Source organism: Phasianus colchicus, chromosome 7 (assembly GCF_987193195.1).
Source record: "Phasianus colchicus chromosome 7, bPhaCol1.hap1.1, whole genome shotgun sequence".
Lineage (NCBI taxonomy): Eukaryota > Metazoa > Chordata > Aves > Galliformes > Phasianidae > Phasianus > Phasianus colchicus.
The window spans coordinates 25402843-25417716 of record NC_143442.1 but is presented as its reverse complement, the minus strand read 5'-3'; positions in this window follow the sequence as shown (position 1 = coordinate 25417716).

The following is a 14874-nucleotide window of genomic DNA, read 5'->3' as shown; positions in this document are numbered from 1 at the left end:
TGTGCTGTGATCAGTTAATGAGGCTTTGTGGTATTAATCTTTTTCTTCTGAAGGAGTTCCAGTGAAATTTGAAGACTAGTATATACTGCTTTAGATAGGTTGTTTAAAGCTGGTGTGGCTTGATTCATGAGAGATGGGATCATTCAGGTGAAGGAAGTTGTTGTAAATCTACTTTTTTCTGTAGCAGTAGCATGTAAAGAGTTTCTCCATCAATGCCAAAATGCATAGTGCTTTATCAGGAGATCTTAACTAAATGGTTAAGAACTGAAGGGCTAAAGTTAACAAATAGCCTTTGTTATGGCCTTGAGACTTAACTGATTTAACCAAAACTGCATTCTGATGTTTGTTTTAATCACAGAGTGATTCTCTCAAATAGTAGTGAGCTTTCTCCTGGAACTTTTTTTTCTCTTGCTTTAGTACTCAAGCATCTCTTCAGTAGCTCACATTGTGTATTATTGGACAATGTACTGTGTATGTTATTGAGCCAATCTGTTAAAAATACGAATAGAAATATATGAGGAATTTGCTTTTTATCAAAACAAATTGGATTCAGGATGGCTTTTTTTTTTTTATGTACAGGACTGTTCATTGCTGTGGCAGCTCTACTTTAATGTGAATCCACACTAAGAACTCAGAATTAAGGAAATGTAACAGCTCTTGTTCCAAGACCAGCTTTTACAAGTATGCATATAAAACTTAGCCTTAAACTTCATATGTGCTGTCTTGTGCCATAGCAGAGCTGCAAGGTAAAGTATTTAAATCAATTTAAAAATAGGTTTGAGGATGTATATAACTTAAAAGAAAAAAAAAACAAACAACTCATTTGTATATAGAATTGAGATACTCAGTTTTATGAGGGGTTAACATATGGCTCAAGCACAGTTATACTGAAAGATTTCTAGTTCTTTCAGCATTCTTCAAATCCTAACTATGCATAGACCCAGTCAGTTCCTTGATTACCTACTTTGTAGCTTAAATGTGTAAAAGCTCTATTTTTACATACAAACTGACACACTTGATACTGTTTTCCTGATATTTTACACTTCTAGCCCAACTTTGAAGGCTGATAGCAGTGTTCAGTGACATTGACAGTTGATCTTTTGAGATATTCTAACTAGTGTTCCTCCAGTTGTAAATTTCACATAACTCACAAGGAAGTTGTTGTTGTTTTAACAAAGGTCTATGCTGGCAGCTATGACTGTTGGACTCTCTACTTTAAAAATCTGAGGCATGAGGAAGAGGACTTCTCGTTAAACTGTAACATGATTTATCTATTTGTTCTTTTCTTGGTGCTGTAATCATGTAGCAACAAATTTAAGAACATGGAAAAGTTAAAAAAAAAAAAATTGAGTACATAGAGCTTGGGAGGAAATTCTTGCTTGCATGTACATATCTTGAGAGAAAAAAGGGAGTGCAAATGAAATACAGCATACTGTGGAAGTAAGTGTTTGATGCATTTGCTATTGCGTTATGTAAATCAGCTCTTAAAAAGTATGTTTACTCTCAGGGCTTTCTTTTGTTTCTTCTAAGATGCAGTTTACTGAAATTGAAAGCTTATGATTTTTTAAGATCATTGAAGTCTGAGCCTTTTGGGAAGAAAAATGCTTCTAAAAATAGGTACTTGCATCATTTTATTGCTGTAATAGCTGGAAATGTTTTCAATATTAACATAAACCTACTGGGAAATATCTTTGAAGATTCATTGTCCTACCGTAAAAAAGCTTGCTGCTTCTGATCTTGATACTCAGAATTAATTGTTGCTAAGATTTTGAAACAAGGAGCATGCAGCTTTAAGAATAGTGGGGGGGGTGGAAATGCAAAGAAGTCAAATCCATTAACCTTTCCTCCGCCTCAGGCCTAGCTTCTTTTTCTTTATGAAGTTTAATAGAATTAATTGGTATGGCAGTAATTTCTTGCTGAAACGTGATCTATCTCTCTTGCCCATCTGTCTTTACAGTAACTCACTGCTAGTGAAATCTGTTTTCTTGTGGGATATCTGACAGCTTCTCCGTGGAACTGAAAGGGGAGTGAGGAGAACACATAGACACCAGTAACTTGTAGTTACAAAGATCATTGCTGCTGAGTGACTTCTTAGATATTTTAATTTCCATTGTCTCATTGTGTATGCACACACAGTCTGCGTAGGCCTGCTTCTGTAAACTGTATGATTTGGTATTTTAGATAATCTTTTTTTATGGACAGTTTTTCAGACCTTTACTCCTACAGAACTGATACATCATTTTAATACAAATATCTTCAAAGCAAAGCTTGTTTGTCATTCTTGTTCTCGTGAAATTAATATATCGTTAATATAACCCGCAAAAAAAGATCTTTACTATACAAGCATACAGATTTGAGAATGTCAGGACTGTGCTTTTTTTCCATGTGATTTTGTAGTTTAAGTGCCCTTCATCAAATGTCAGAGCCTAATGATGTTGTGATGACTTAGTCTCAAGCAAGTTGATGCATTAGAACAAAAAGTTTAGCTCTTAGAAAGGTAATAGAAAGCTCATCTTCCCTTAAACTAGGGAATGAAAAGCACTGTGGAAGATTGATTTCTTTATGTTTGAAGAGTTCCTATGAAATTGTTTTCCTTAATCTGAATATTTAGGAAAACAAAATGACCATTCGTTGCAAGATGTACCTGTGTATTTTCTTGAATTTGAGTGTTCAACGATGCCGGGAGTCAGTCTTGCTATTGAATATTTATTTATACAAGGAATGATCTAGATGCATTGTTTTGACTCTGTTGTGTTACTTGTTAAGTTGGGAAAGAATGCTAACTATTCACAAGTGTTTGGTGAAAATCCAGTCCCGTGTATCAGCTGGACTGCAACAGTCTTTCTGAATGCTCCAGCTGTAAATGGTGTCCTCTTAGTTTTTTCTCGATTCATTGCATGTCATCAGTAAGTACTTAGGTATTGTCTTTGCTTATTAGTTCCTTACTGGGAGTTGTATTTGACTACGGAGACTTTTGTAGTGTTGACAGGTCTGTCTGAATTGCAGAAGAGGACTTGACCTGAAAACACTAGAAGCTTCTTACACAGATTTATTCTGATAGAACTCTTTGGAAAAATCTAATAAGCTGAAAAGCAGAAGCAAACCAACCCTCTTTGGACTCATTCACCCTAATTTTCATTAGATTAATAGTCGAAGAATATTGCTTGGCTTTATTCTTTCATTTATTGAAATGTGCAATTTTTGAGAGTAACAGTTAAGGGCTGTCCAAAACTGCCATTAGATTGGTCTTTATATGAAATTGGCTGATGTGTTTTCCTCTGTTACACTGTGATTAATTTGTGGAGGTCTTCTTGTGTGTGTTGTACAGATCAGTTACTTGTTGCATGTAAGGCTATTTTTGTAAGCAAGAGGAATTCCGGGGATGATATGCGTAAAGGGCCTATTCTGAAATGATGTACACTGGTGTAAAACTGGAGCAGCTCTACTCATTTCTATGGAATTCTTGATTTACGCTAGTCTTTGCTATGTGTAGTTATGCCAGTACTATTTTGCACAATGTTGTTTTAATCTTGAGTACTGAATTGTGAACTGTTTCCACTAGAAACAGTAAAAATTTTTACAAACTGCAATAGTGGAATGTTTTTGGGATTTTTATTTTATTTTTTGCCTAAAATAAAAAGTCATCACTTCCATCTATGGGCTAATTTGTATTTGTTTTTAGTAGTGAAGTTTTGTGTGCTTTGACAACTTGAAGATTTGTGTCCGAATTTACTGAATGTAGTAACTCTTTAAATAAAATATGCACTTTCAGTCTTTTACTTCAGATTCTTTTCACACCATGTATTACATACAGGTGAACTACAAGACATGTTAAGAAGAGATGAAGATAATCGATGAAAACAAAGGACAACTTTGCATACTGAGAAGTGACAATCCTCCAGTTCACTGTTTTCATTGTAAGAAGTTATGTTCCTCAGTTAAATAGCTGTTCATTTTGTTTATTTACATAGTGAGATAGAACCAGGCAGAACACCTGCTGGGAGGGTTTCCTCAGGTATCTCAGTTTTCCTTTAGAATTAGGTTTGAATGTATAGCAAAATAGTATAGAAGTTGCAAACTAAGGCTGCTTGTGTTTTGTCCTATTCCCTTGTTGTCATTTTACTTTATATTGGGTCTTCTCTCAATTTTTGCAAGTTGCTGCTGTCTTAACATATTCCTTTTGAATAGGGTACTTACAGAAGCACTGCTGAGCAGCCATACATGAATGAAGTCCAGTGCTGTGCAAGGTAAAATTAATGACAGATTATGGTGGAGGAAATAATTCAGGTGGTATTCTCCCACACTTGAAATAGGATGGATTCATTGCCACCTTGCGTGCCCTTTTCCTAATATTTACTTGTTCCAAACAAACCTTATTTGCTGCCTCCTGCATTTTCCATTTACAGAACCCTGTTTCCTGTACTTGTGTTTAAGGGAGTTCTTGAATGCTGGCCTGTGACTGGTGCTTGTGCTGCAGGAACGTGTCTGTAATGAATAACGCTTTCATGCTGTGGTAACATTGCTTTTATAGAAAAGGAAAAAGTCATCAGTATTAGGGTGAAAGCTACTTACTGCAAGGAAAGCAGAACACTTCATTAATCCCTACACTTCTGAGCTGGGGTGCATTTGTGGTCTGGTTAAGCTGTTCATTGAGAAATTTTGTCACACTATACATTGTGGATGTTTTTGCTGACACTATATGTGTAGCTGATCAATATGAACACATTTAACCATTGATTGATATGGTAACTAGCAAGCTATCCTTATATTAGGATGTTTTACTCACTTCTGTGAATACACATGTAGGGGAATGGCTAGGTCAGGGCTTGAAGTGGTGATTGAGCACCTGGTGAAGGGGTGTGTCTGGCCCAGGGAGCACAGGCAGATTGTTTGCACCTGTGCTCCCCAGCTGACCAGAAGGGGTGGACACAAGTGGAGCCCCCTGGGCTCATAAAAGGGCCAGCCACTGAAAGGAGAGCATCTCTTGGACCTGGGCTGCTTTTGAGGAGGAGTGCTGCACAGCCAGAGAGCCTTTTTCACCAGCTGGGTGAGTGCTATTCTTCTTTGTGTATAGGACTCGCTCTCTGGTTGTATTGACAACTGGCCTACCTACAAATACTTCGTATAGTAACAACTGGCCTACCTACAAATACTTCGTATAGTATCACCAGGAACCTGTCAGAAGCAGTCTGGCTTCTTTGTGAGCAGAACAAGGGAGCATGCCAGAATTCATCTAGTTGAATGTGTGTTAGGCAGAAGAGAATCTTTACTCTTTGTACTTTTGGAAAACTAGCAAAAAGACTAACACCTTATCTACCTAGATCTTCTGCATGACTTATTCAAAATCCTGCATTAAAATATTGTTCCTATATACAGCGTTTACAGAACCACTACTTAGCTGCAAGACATGTTCAGAGTTAAATGCTGTATAGAGCTGATGAAGAGTTATAGTAGAATTTGGTTTATAGTTTGCAGGTGAAATTATCCGTAAGTGACAGAGTAAATACAGTTAATGTCATCTCGGAAACTATAAACTAATCTGAGCAGTCAGAATTAAGTTATTTCTCTGGAGATGAAGTTTTTATTTCAGTTTTCTGTTTAAATAGAACAGTTTAAAAAAAAGAAATCTGGACCATTCTCAACTTTTCCCAAATCGTTCATATTTAATCTCCTTTTCAGAAGTTGCTAGCAGCAGCTTCTGCAGGACGTGTGGAACAATTGCCTTTTTCCATCTTGAAAATTGACTTCTCATTGTTTTTTGATGTGAGTTGAGCTTCTGTGTCTTCAGCCCATTAAGTTGCATTTCTGGTTTCTTGAGGTTGTTTGCTGAAATTCAGCACTTTTCTTCAAATAAAACTGCAAGGTGTATCTAGAGAATGGGATAGATGGCAGCATTCTTCTACAGGTGTTTAAAAGCTGCCAAACTCCAAAAAGCAATATCCATCCACAACTTAAGCCAAATTTGTTGAGAGCAATAGGTAATTTAGTTAAGAAGTGACAAAATGAGATTTTCAAGAAAATGGTAGATGTGGCACTGAGAGACACACTTGGTAGGCAAGGTGGTGGTGGGCTGATAGTTGGGCTAGATTACCTTAGTGGTCATTTCCAACCGTTATGAGTCTATGATCTTAAACTGAGGCTTCTGTACAGCAAATAAATACTGCTAATCATAGAACACATTTTGCTAATTGTGTTTTCAGTTGCATTGTTTGTTTAAAGCAATATCGCCTGCCTCCTTATTCGCTGTGCGCAGCCTTTAAAACCCATCGCTTTGGGGTCAGAAGTAACAGGATCTGAAATAAGAGCAGCTAGTCTGCGTAAGCTAAGCTAAAATGTTCAGACTGTGTCCTATGGTGTAATAATTCTCCATGGCCTTAAAGCTTTCTTGAACACTCAGGGGATTGGTGCTATTATTCCAGCTGCAAGAAGATAATTACAAGTCTTGGCAGAGTTTGGCCAGTGTCATTGTGTCAACATCATCTTGCACAAAACAAATTCACTAATGGGGAGCATCCTGATCCAGCTTGGATTTCTTTTCTTTCATTGGCAAAATCAGGATTTTAACCACAGTGTTCTGTTGTTTAGGTTTTTTTTGTTGTTCTTGTTTTTTAGTGTACTGGATCAATGTTTTTAACTGTAGTAGAAGTACAGAACCTGTACTCAGTCGTGCATTTATTGCTCAAAAGTGTTGTGAAATTGCTGATAGCTAGCAAAACAATTACGAAGCTTGTGAAGTGCACTGAAGGGTGGAAAGTCACGGCTTCTTCAGTGTTACGAAGTGACCCTATCATCTTATCTGCTGTTATGGCCTAAGTACCATTTAGCTGTTTCAGAGGTGTGAGTCCAAAGTATACAATTTCCTTGAACAGGAAACAAAAAAGAGTTCATTGTTTGCCCTAGGGGATTTTCTTGGAGTTCAAGCTTTCAAACAGTCTCTAAATGTTAGAGACTGAATAGCTCTTAAAGTTTGTAGTAGTATCTTTAATGCTGTTCTCCTTGAAACTTAACCACTTGAAAGATCACATCACATGACAATGTATGTTTGGAATAGGTTTTCAATCACTATTACAGTAAAATGAAATCAGATTGTTTTGAGGGACCATTGTAACAAAATAGCATAAAAATCTCCCCATTGGATAACTCAAAGCATTAAGCAGTTTTAAATATTCTCCAGTGACAGCTGGCTTTGAAAGGATGTCCAGATCTGCAAGAAGATTGAGCTGTACTGATACACCTTCAATTGTATTCTGAACAACTACAAAAAGATGAGATGCTTATTTTTATCTAATAAGACATTTTAGAATACATTATTCAGATTGACTTCAGGATATTTCTGTAGGCAAATAAATAACTGATGTATTTTCCTGTCTCTCAACGAACCGGAAATACTGGCCTGACTTGGACTGGTGAATGCGATGGAGAGGGAGAAAAAGGTTCCTTCACAAATGAAATACAATTTAAAGTATGTTTTGGATCTTCCAGAGTTAAGAACCTGTGGAAGTAGAAGCACTAGCAGTGCTTACAAGGAAAAGAATAATAATTCAGTGTAGAATGCAATCTGCTTAAACATTTTCTCTGTCCCTCAGTCAGATGCAAAGACCGGGGGTACCCATGAGAGAAGTGCTTGGCTAGCACAGCTGCATTCTGTGTGAATAGGCATTGTATGCACTGTGCTGTCACCTAGTCTGGCTGGCCAAACCTGAGTGCTCTCTCAGCTCAGCGTGAAGGTAGTTGTGGCAATCAGCTTTGTATAGATGTTCGTGAATGTCTATCAGTGGAGAACAAGCTGTCCTGAAGCTGTCCAAATTCTGTCAGAATGACAAGCCTTTGTGTGTGTTGAGATATGTAGCAGTATGTGAAACCTATAGAAACTTCTACTTGCAGCTTGCTTATGTGTATGTATGCACATGTATCTGAAGAACATGTGGGTTTAATAATCGTAGTGAAACCTTGCTATTGTATACAGATATAGGCTATATATGAGACCTAAGGACACATCAAAGCAATTATAAGTATTACTAATGAAATCAAACTTTGTGAATCTTAAGAACTTCCTCTTGCTCTTTGTGCTGCAGTCTGTTAATGTTCTGTGTGACAAATAAAGCATACATGCACGCAAAATAGTGAAACACCTGTAGCATCTTCTGTAGGTGCTGTATAAAAACATGTAGCAGTTCTAGAAGTCTTTATGCAAGTCCCCTTTTGAAATGTTTTTCTGTGGTTATTACTACAGGTAGGATATTTGGCCCGCTGATGATGAGGTGTTCCAATTTCTAGCAGAGTCTACTGGGAACCAATATGAAAGAAACTTAGAAGGACTTTGTAAACAGATTCAAGTGCTTAAATTCTTTTTTTTGGTTAACTATTCAAAAGCAGAAATAGTGCCATCACCTGTCCATTTGTGTATCACCTGCAAAATACTGCTTGGAATAGCGAGGCAAAGATGTGAAATACTTTTATTCTTTATGAACAATATAGTTGCAGCACTGATGCAGAAGTAATTTGTATGTTGATTGTGAGTTTGAAGTGCTACATGAAGGAAAGAGCTGATCAGAAAGCAGTGAATGTGTAACAGACTGCACAGGTGCCATCAGTACGTCCAGCTTTGGAGAAGTGATGAACTGTAGATGGACTCCAAACCCAACAAGTTGCAGTGTGACAGCTACTGGATCCAGTGTCTATTTTCTTGTACTGTAACAGCCCAGGAAAAAGCAACCTGGATGAGTATTTAAAAATGTATGTTTGAATTGTGTGCATCTGAGTTATAAAATTCTGAATCCAACAGGTTTGGGGTTTTTTTTGTGTTTTTTTTTGAGAAGTGTTTGAAAGGATACAGTTCTGTTCCTGGAGGAGAGGGTGGTCCGCAAAGGTATTTCCTCTTTGCATTAGTCAGTAGTGCAATTGCAGATGCTGAGGCAGCAGAGGGATGCAGATTGTTCCTTGCCTCTGTCCCGTGACACTTGTGTGTCAGGCTACATAATGACTGGGTAGCTTCCTCATCTGCAGCAACTGAATTTACTTCTAAATATTTAGGCTAGATATTCCTTAGCATGCTTTATAGTCTGAAAGATGCAAGTATTATTGTGTTTACTTGATGGTGTAGGTTTGTTTTAAGTAATGTTAATTTCAGAGTAAATCATTTTGCTGTGAGAATCTCGCTGTTGTTTTTGGTGACAATACGACTTATTTTTCTGTATGAAAAATAGTTGTGGTCCTATGATGTTTTGCAGATACTCCTGAAATTTTCAGTGCACTGTAAAGTTAGGAAGCCAGAAAAAATGGCTGTACTTTTCTCTGATGGCTTCCAACCTTGAAGAACTTGAAAGCGTATTTTCATTTCAGATAGTATTTCCAATAATGAAGGAAATGAGAATAAGGCATCTTCTGGAAACCTAAAGAGGAAAATAAAACAAAAAGTATCTTCATTTTTGAGTTTGCAATACAATTTGCATTCCTTATATTTATTCCTGGTTTTTTTATTATTTTTTAATTACATGATTAAGAATAGCACTGTCCCTGTTACAGCACTGTGTGAATACATTAACTCTTGATTTATACTGCTGTACAGAATTATTTGTCCCAGATAGGAAACAATTGGTCTGGAGGGAGAGATAACTTTGTTCTGTTCATTTAGACTTCAGGCTCTGAATATAATTTCTTGTGTGCACGGTGTCCAGACTCCTATCTTGTAGGAAACTGATACGCAAACATACATGTAAGTGTATTGTGTTCATCTAAAAAGGCAAACTTCACTTAGAATTGAGCTTGAAAGTCTGAAAAATGTAGCAGTGTATTCTGTTTTCTCCCCTGATGCGTTTAAATTTCTTCCTTATTGCTGCCTTTCAGTATCTAAAGGGAGCCTACAAACAGGAGGGGAATCAACTCTTTGAAAAGGTTGATAATGCAGGACAAGGGGAAATGGTTTTAAGTTGAGGGAGGGGAGATTTAGGTTGGACGTCAGGGGGAAGTTCTTTACAGAAAGAGTGGTGAGGTGCTGGAACAGGCTGCCCAGAGAGGTTGTGGATGCCCTGTCCCTGAAAGTGTTCCAGGCCAGATTGGATGGGGCCCTGTGCAGCCTGGTCTAGCATTAAACGAGGAGGTTGTTGGCCCTGCATGTGGCAGGGGGGTTGGAGATTCATGATCCTTGAGGTCCCTTCCAACCCTGGCCATTCTGTGATTCTGTGAAAGGGTGGTTAAACATTGGAATGGCTCCCCAGGGAGCTGTTTGAGTCACCATCCCTGGATGTGTTTAAGAGCCGGTTGCGTGTGGTGCTCGGAGATATGATTTAGCAGAGGGTTGTTAGAGTTAGGGTACTATGGTTAGGCTGCAGTTGGACATGATGATCCTTGAGATCCCTTCCAACCTGAGTAATTTTACAGTTCCTCCTGAGGGATGCTGGTATCTTTTTCTTCAGTAGAAGCGCATGACCACCCTGCAGAAAGAGCAGATCAGGGGAAAAGAAAACATCTACTTGTTTTCAGTAGCACCTGAAAGTCAGGTGGTCCCTGAGATCTGTTACTGTAAAGCAAGCGCTTGTGTTTCCTGAGTAAGATGCTGTAAAGCACTCAGTAATTTTAATTTATGAAACCTACTTTGAGTTAAGAGTCTGAGAAACTGAGAATATCTGGAAAAATACTTATTTTGGCTTTTACTGTAGACACTTCTGTCCTCTTTTCCAGGTTCAAAAGTGTTGTGCTTGGAGTTCATTTCTTGTAATGGCACTTAAGTCATTTTTTCTGGACTGTGCTGGTTTGCACCTGTGCATGTTGCAGCATCCCTTATTCATGTTTTTTCTCTGGCTTCTCAGACTTCTAAAAAGTCAGACTTCTAAAACCCCAAAATAAGTATAATAGCCCTGCTGTCTGCAAATGCTTGCTCTTCACATTGTATTCTCATCTGCAAATTATGAATAAGTATGTTCAATAATTTAGTTAGAAGTCCAGACTCTTAGAGTACTCTTAGAAAAGCTGAGAATTTAGTACTTTCTATTCATTCAATTTTCTATTTGTTTATACGTGTGGCAGATTTTTACTTATTTTCCTATTATTCTTTAGTTGTTTTCTATCCTAGAAAACGTAACAATTATTGAAGTAGGACAGTAGAGTAATATCTTTATCTGTAAACTTATTCCAAAAACTATAATGTAACCTACTTTAAGGAAGAAAAACTATTTCTTATACATAATGACATTTTTGTCTGGTTGTACTACTGGATTTCAGATTGCATTTCTTAAATGCCTGCATGTTCTCATTTGAAAAGTTCAGGGTCTTTAAGATATTTTTTTATGCTTTGAATTAACTAAATCTGCAAGTGATGTAGAACTAGTTTGCTACATGGTGAACAGAGCAAAGTTTGTTCTTTTTAGCACTTTTGGGGCATTTTAAACATAGTTGTGTTCATCCTAATTTAGGTGTGCTGCAGGTGACAGTTGGCTGTTTCTCTTTTGTGACAGTTTAAGGCAGGTGCCTCTGACTGGAAGGCACTTGAAAATGTATCCTGGCTTCTCAGTGGTGTGACTCATATTCCAGCAGGCTGAAACACCCCCTCCTGCAGCACTCTGTGTAGGAAATGTTATTTAGTTAATGTGTTTCGATATGCAACAGTTGAGTTTTTCAAACCATCTGGGTGGCAGGTGAGGAGTAATGATTTCTATGATATCCTGTGTTGCTGTGTATGTTAACCAAGGGGTATAATATGAGTCTGATCTCATGGAAAGAACCTGCTCTGTCTATAAAAAGGATCTTCAGAGGGCCCTCTCTTCTGAAGAGTAGTAACAAGAAATGTGAAAAAGTAATTTGAATACAGGTATTTAAAGCATTCGTGGTTTCCTGATTTTTTTCCTTACATTTTTCTGTGCTTAAAAGCTGAGAATCATCAAGCTTGCTTATCTGCACGTTGTTTCTTTCTTGAACTTCTCTTTTCTGAACTTCTGGAATAACTCCAGAAATAAAAATAGGCCTGAGTTGAAAAAATACTGCTAAAAGAACTGAAAATTGAAGACAGCAGGCCAGAATAAATTCTCAAATAAATGTGTATGCATGGGGTGAGTCAGTAGCATTGCTATTTCTTAAATAAATAATTACATAGAGGTGAGATGACAAAGTATTTGTGGTAATGTTAAGGTTACTAAAGGTTATACAATTCTTGCACAAATTTTGGGAAGTTCCTTTAAAAAGGATAATGAGAGATTTGACTTTGAGTCTCCATTGTTTATAATATCCTCTTTCAGTATGAAAGTATTTTCCATTCCCATCAGTTTATTTTGTTTTTTATTTGGCAAATGTGGATATTTTTCCTGAACTTTAAGTAGAATGAAAAATCATTATTTATGTTGTCTTGCAAAAATTGCAGCTTCCCCTCCAGTAGGACTGGCAGATTTATTTTTAGAGTTGTTTTTACCAATATCTATCTTACACAGTTTCTTAGTGAAAGCAGATTATGAGTTCTAAAAAAAAAAAGAAAGCAATTCAGAGCCTCCTTGTATGGCTTGACAGTGAGCTACATATGTCAAACAATATGGATCTTTATATCTCTAAACATGCAGTAAGTTTTACTCCATGGTTACACAGCTATCTGCTTAGTGCTCTTGGCTTTCTCTATCTAATCCAGCTCCAAAGGGACTGTTTGCGACATTCCAAACTGCTGAGCTGCTTTCTCACAGCTGCCACTGAAATAAGAAAAAGAAAACTGTTTTGTCTTCCTCCCAGACATGGTTTGGGTGAAAATAGACCCATTTTTTTTTGTGTGTGTGTGTGCCAACTGTATCCCTGCGCTCAGTTGTTGGTTTTGGGGCTGCCACCTCTCCTGTGCAGCTGTTCACCTGCGAGGGGGACCTAAGACTGAGAGTTACTTTGAGAGTAAAACCAGGCTGGTTACATTTCTGCAGAGAGATGATGATATGCCGGAATGTTGGTACTAAGCATATAGTACTTGTGTCTGGATAATTGTTTGTGTTTTTGTGTTGAAGGAACACTGGAAGATCCAAGGGTGAATGAGCACGCTACTTTTTTTTCCTTGCTTGGAGGAGGACAAGGAATGGGGCTCAGTCTTCCTCTGTGCTGTGTCCCAGAAGGTTTTTCAGAATATTTTGGATTTTGTTTTTCAAATTCAAAAGAATTCCTAATATATTTAAATACCTATATTTGCCGTTCTTGTTTCAGAAAGGACGATTGAACTGTGCTGGAGTGTTGTTACAGAGTGGTTGTTTCAGAAGACAAATGCTTGAATGTCATGAAGCTTGCTTCAGGCAGCAGGCCTGAACCTACCATCATGAGTTCCATGCTTAGGCGGGAAAGACTGGGGAAGGGCGGGTGAGCAGAAATGACTTGGTGCTACACTTGGTTGTCACGTTGCCTGATAGATTGCCAGTTGCTGTTATTGACTTAAAGCTGGGTCGCCTTCTGACAGATGGCCCTTCTGTGTCTTAAACTCAGATTTGGTAGCCCTTCCTTGCATCTGTATCTAAACCCATGGAAATGGAAACAGTAGTAGCAAAAGGAGGTCAGTTTTTTATTACAGGGTACACTGCCTGCAACAGTTTCTGATTATGGAATCCAGAAATTCAGTTCAGCTTAGATATCTGTAGGATTGTGATGTGTTCTGTTGCTATGAGATTTTCTTACTTAAGTGAATTAAATAAGGTGATTGTTCCTGTTCCAGAGAAAGTGACCTCCTCATGGAGGGAAAAAAGAAAAAAGAAAAAAAGAGAATAATAATTGTAATCTCTTCCTAAACGTGAAAAATTTGGAGACTTACAAATAATGTTGTACAGTGTCCTATCAGCAGACATAATTTTGACTTTTGTTCAATTTATTTTATGGAATTTTAACTCTGTATGCTTTTGAATGTAATCAGTGCCATTCCAGAGGAGAGTGTTTTGGGCACAAAACAGGGCAGGAAATTTTTTTCATGTTTCTTCTTTACATGTTGACTTGTTTGTGGTGATAAGTTCATTTTTATGCTTTATTAACAAGTACGGGGAACTAATGATTGATGTTCTCCGGGTGTGGAGGAGGTACTTTATTTTTTGTTTTGTTTGCTGGACCTGCTCATGAGGTAGAATAGCAAGCAGTAACTAAAAATGTGCGAAGGTGACATCTTTTATCTTCACTTCAAGTGAACTGCAGAAGCGCTTCTTGGCAATCAGTACTTTGTGAACTGTGTACAGTATAGATGAGTGAACATCCACTATTTGGAATTCCCCATTTGCTTGCAATTGTCAGGATATAGCTTCTGGGTTTTATCTTTCATCTGCAGCAATGCTTTTTTCTATTTCACAAAGGCTTGCTCTGTATGGTATCAGAAATGGAGCTTTAGGGTTGTTGCTGCCCAAGCTGAGACAAGGGCCAATATGAAGATAAGAGATTAAGGAGATATTTATTTATTTAACAGCCTAACAAAGCAGGATGTTTTAGGAAAACATAGAAGAAGTGAACTGACTAACTATGGTATAGTTAAAACTAAAACTCTAGTGTTTGTGGTTGTCAGCACTTTCATGTGCTGCCCCTCATTCCCTTCTTAGCACGTGGCAAGAGCCATGTACCAGTATTACTATGAATCTGCTGTAGTAATTGATGCTGAGCAAGAGGTTTGCACATAAAATTGATTTTCTTCCATTCTATGTCCTAGAGTGTGAAGTACCAGCAATGCATGTTCCATGAATGCAGTACTTTATTTGCAGCAATAACAAGAAACTATTGGCACATTCATGGCCTGACATGCACTCAAAGACATGCAAATGCCCATTTTCTCTCAACTTTCTATGTGAAGAAGCAGAGTAAAATTCTGGTAGCATGAGGAGCAAATATATATGCAGGTGTTTTATCTATTATTTCTCAATGTTCCAAGTATTAAAATGTAATAATAAATAGATA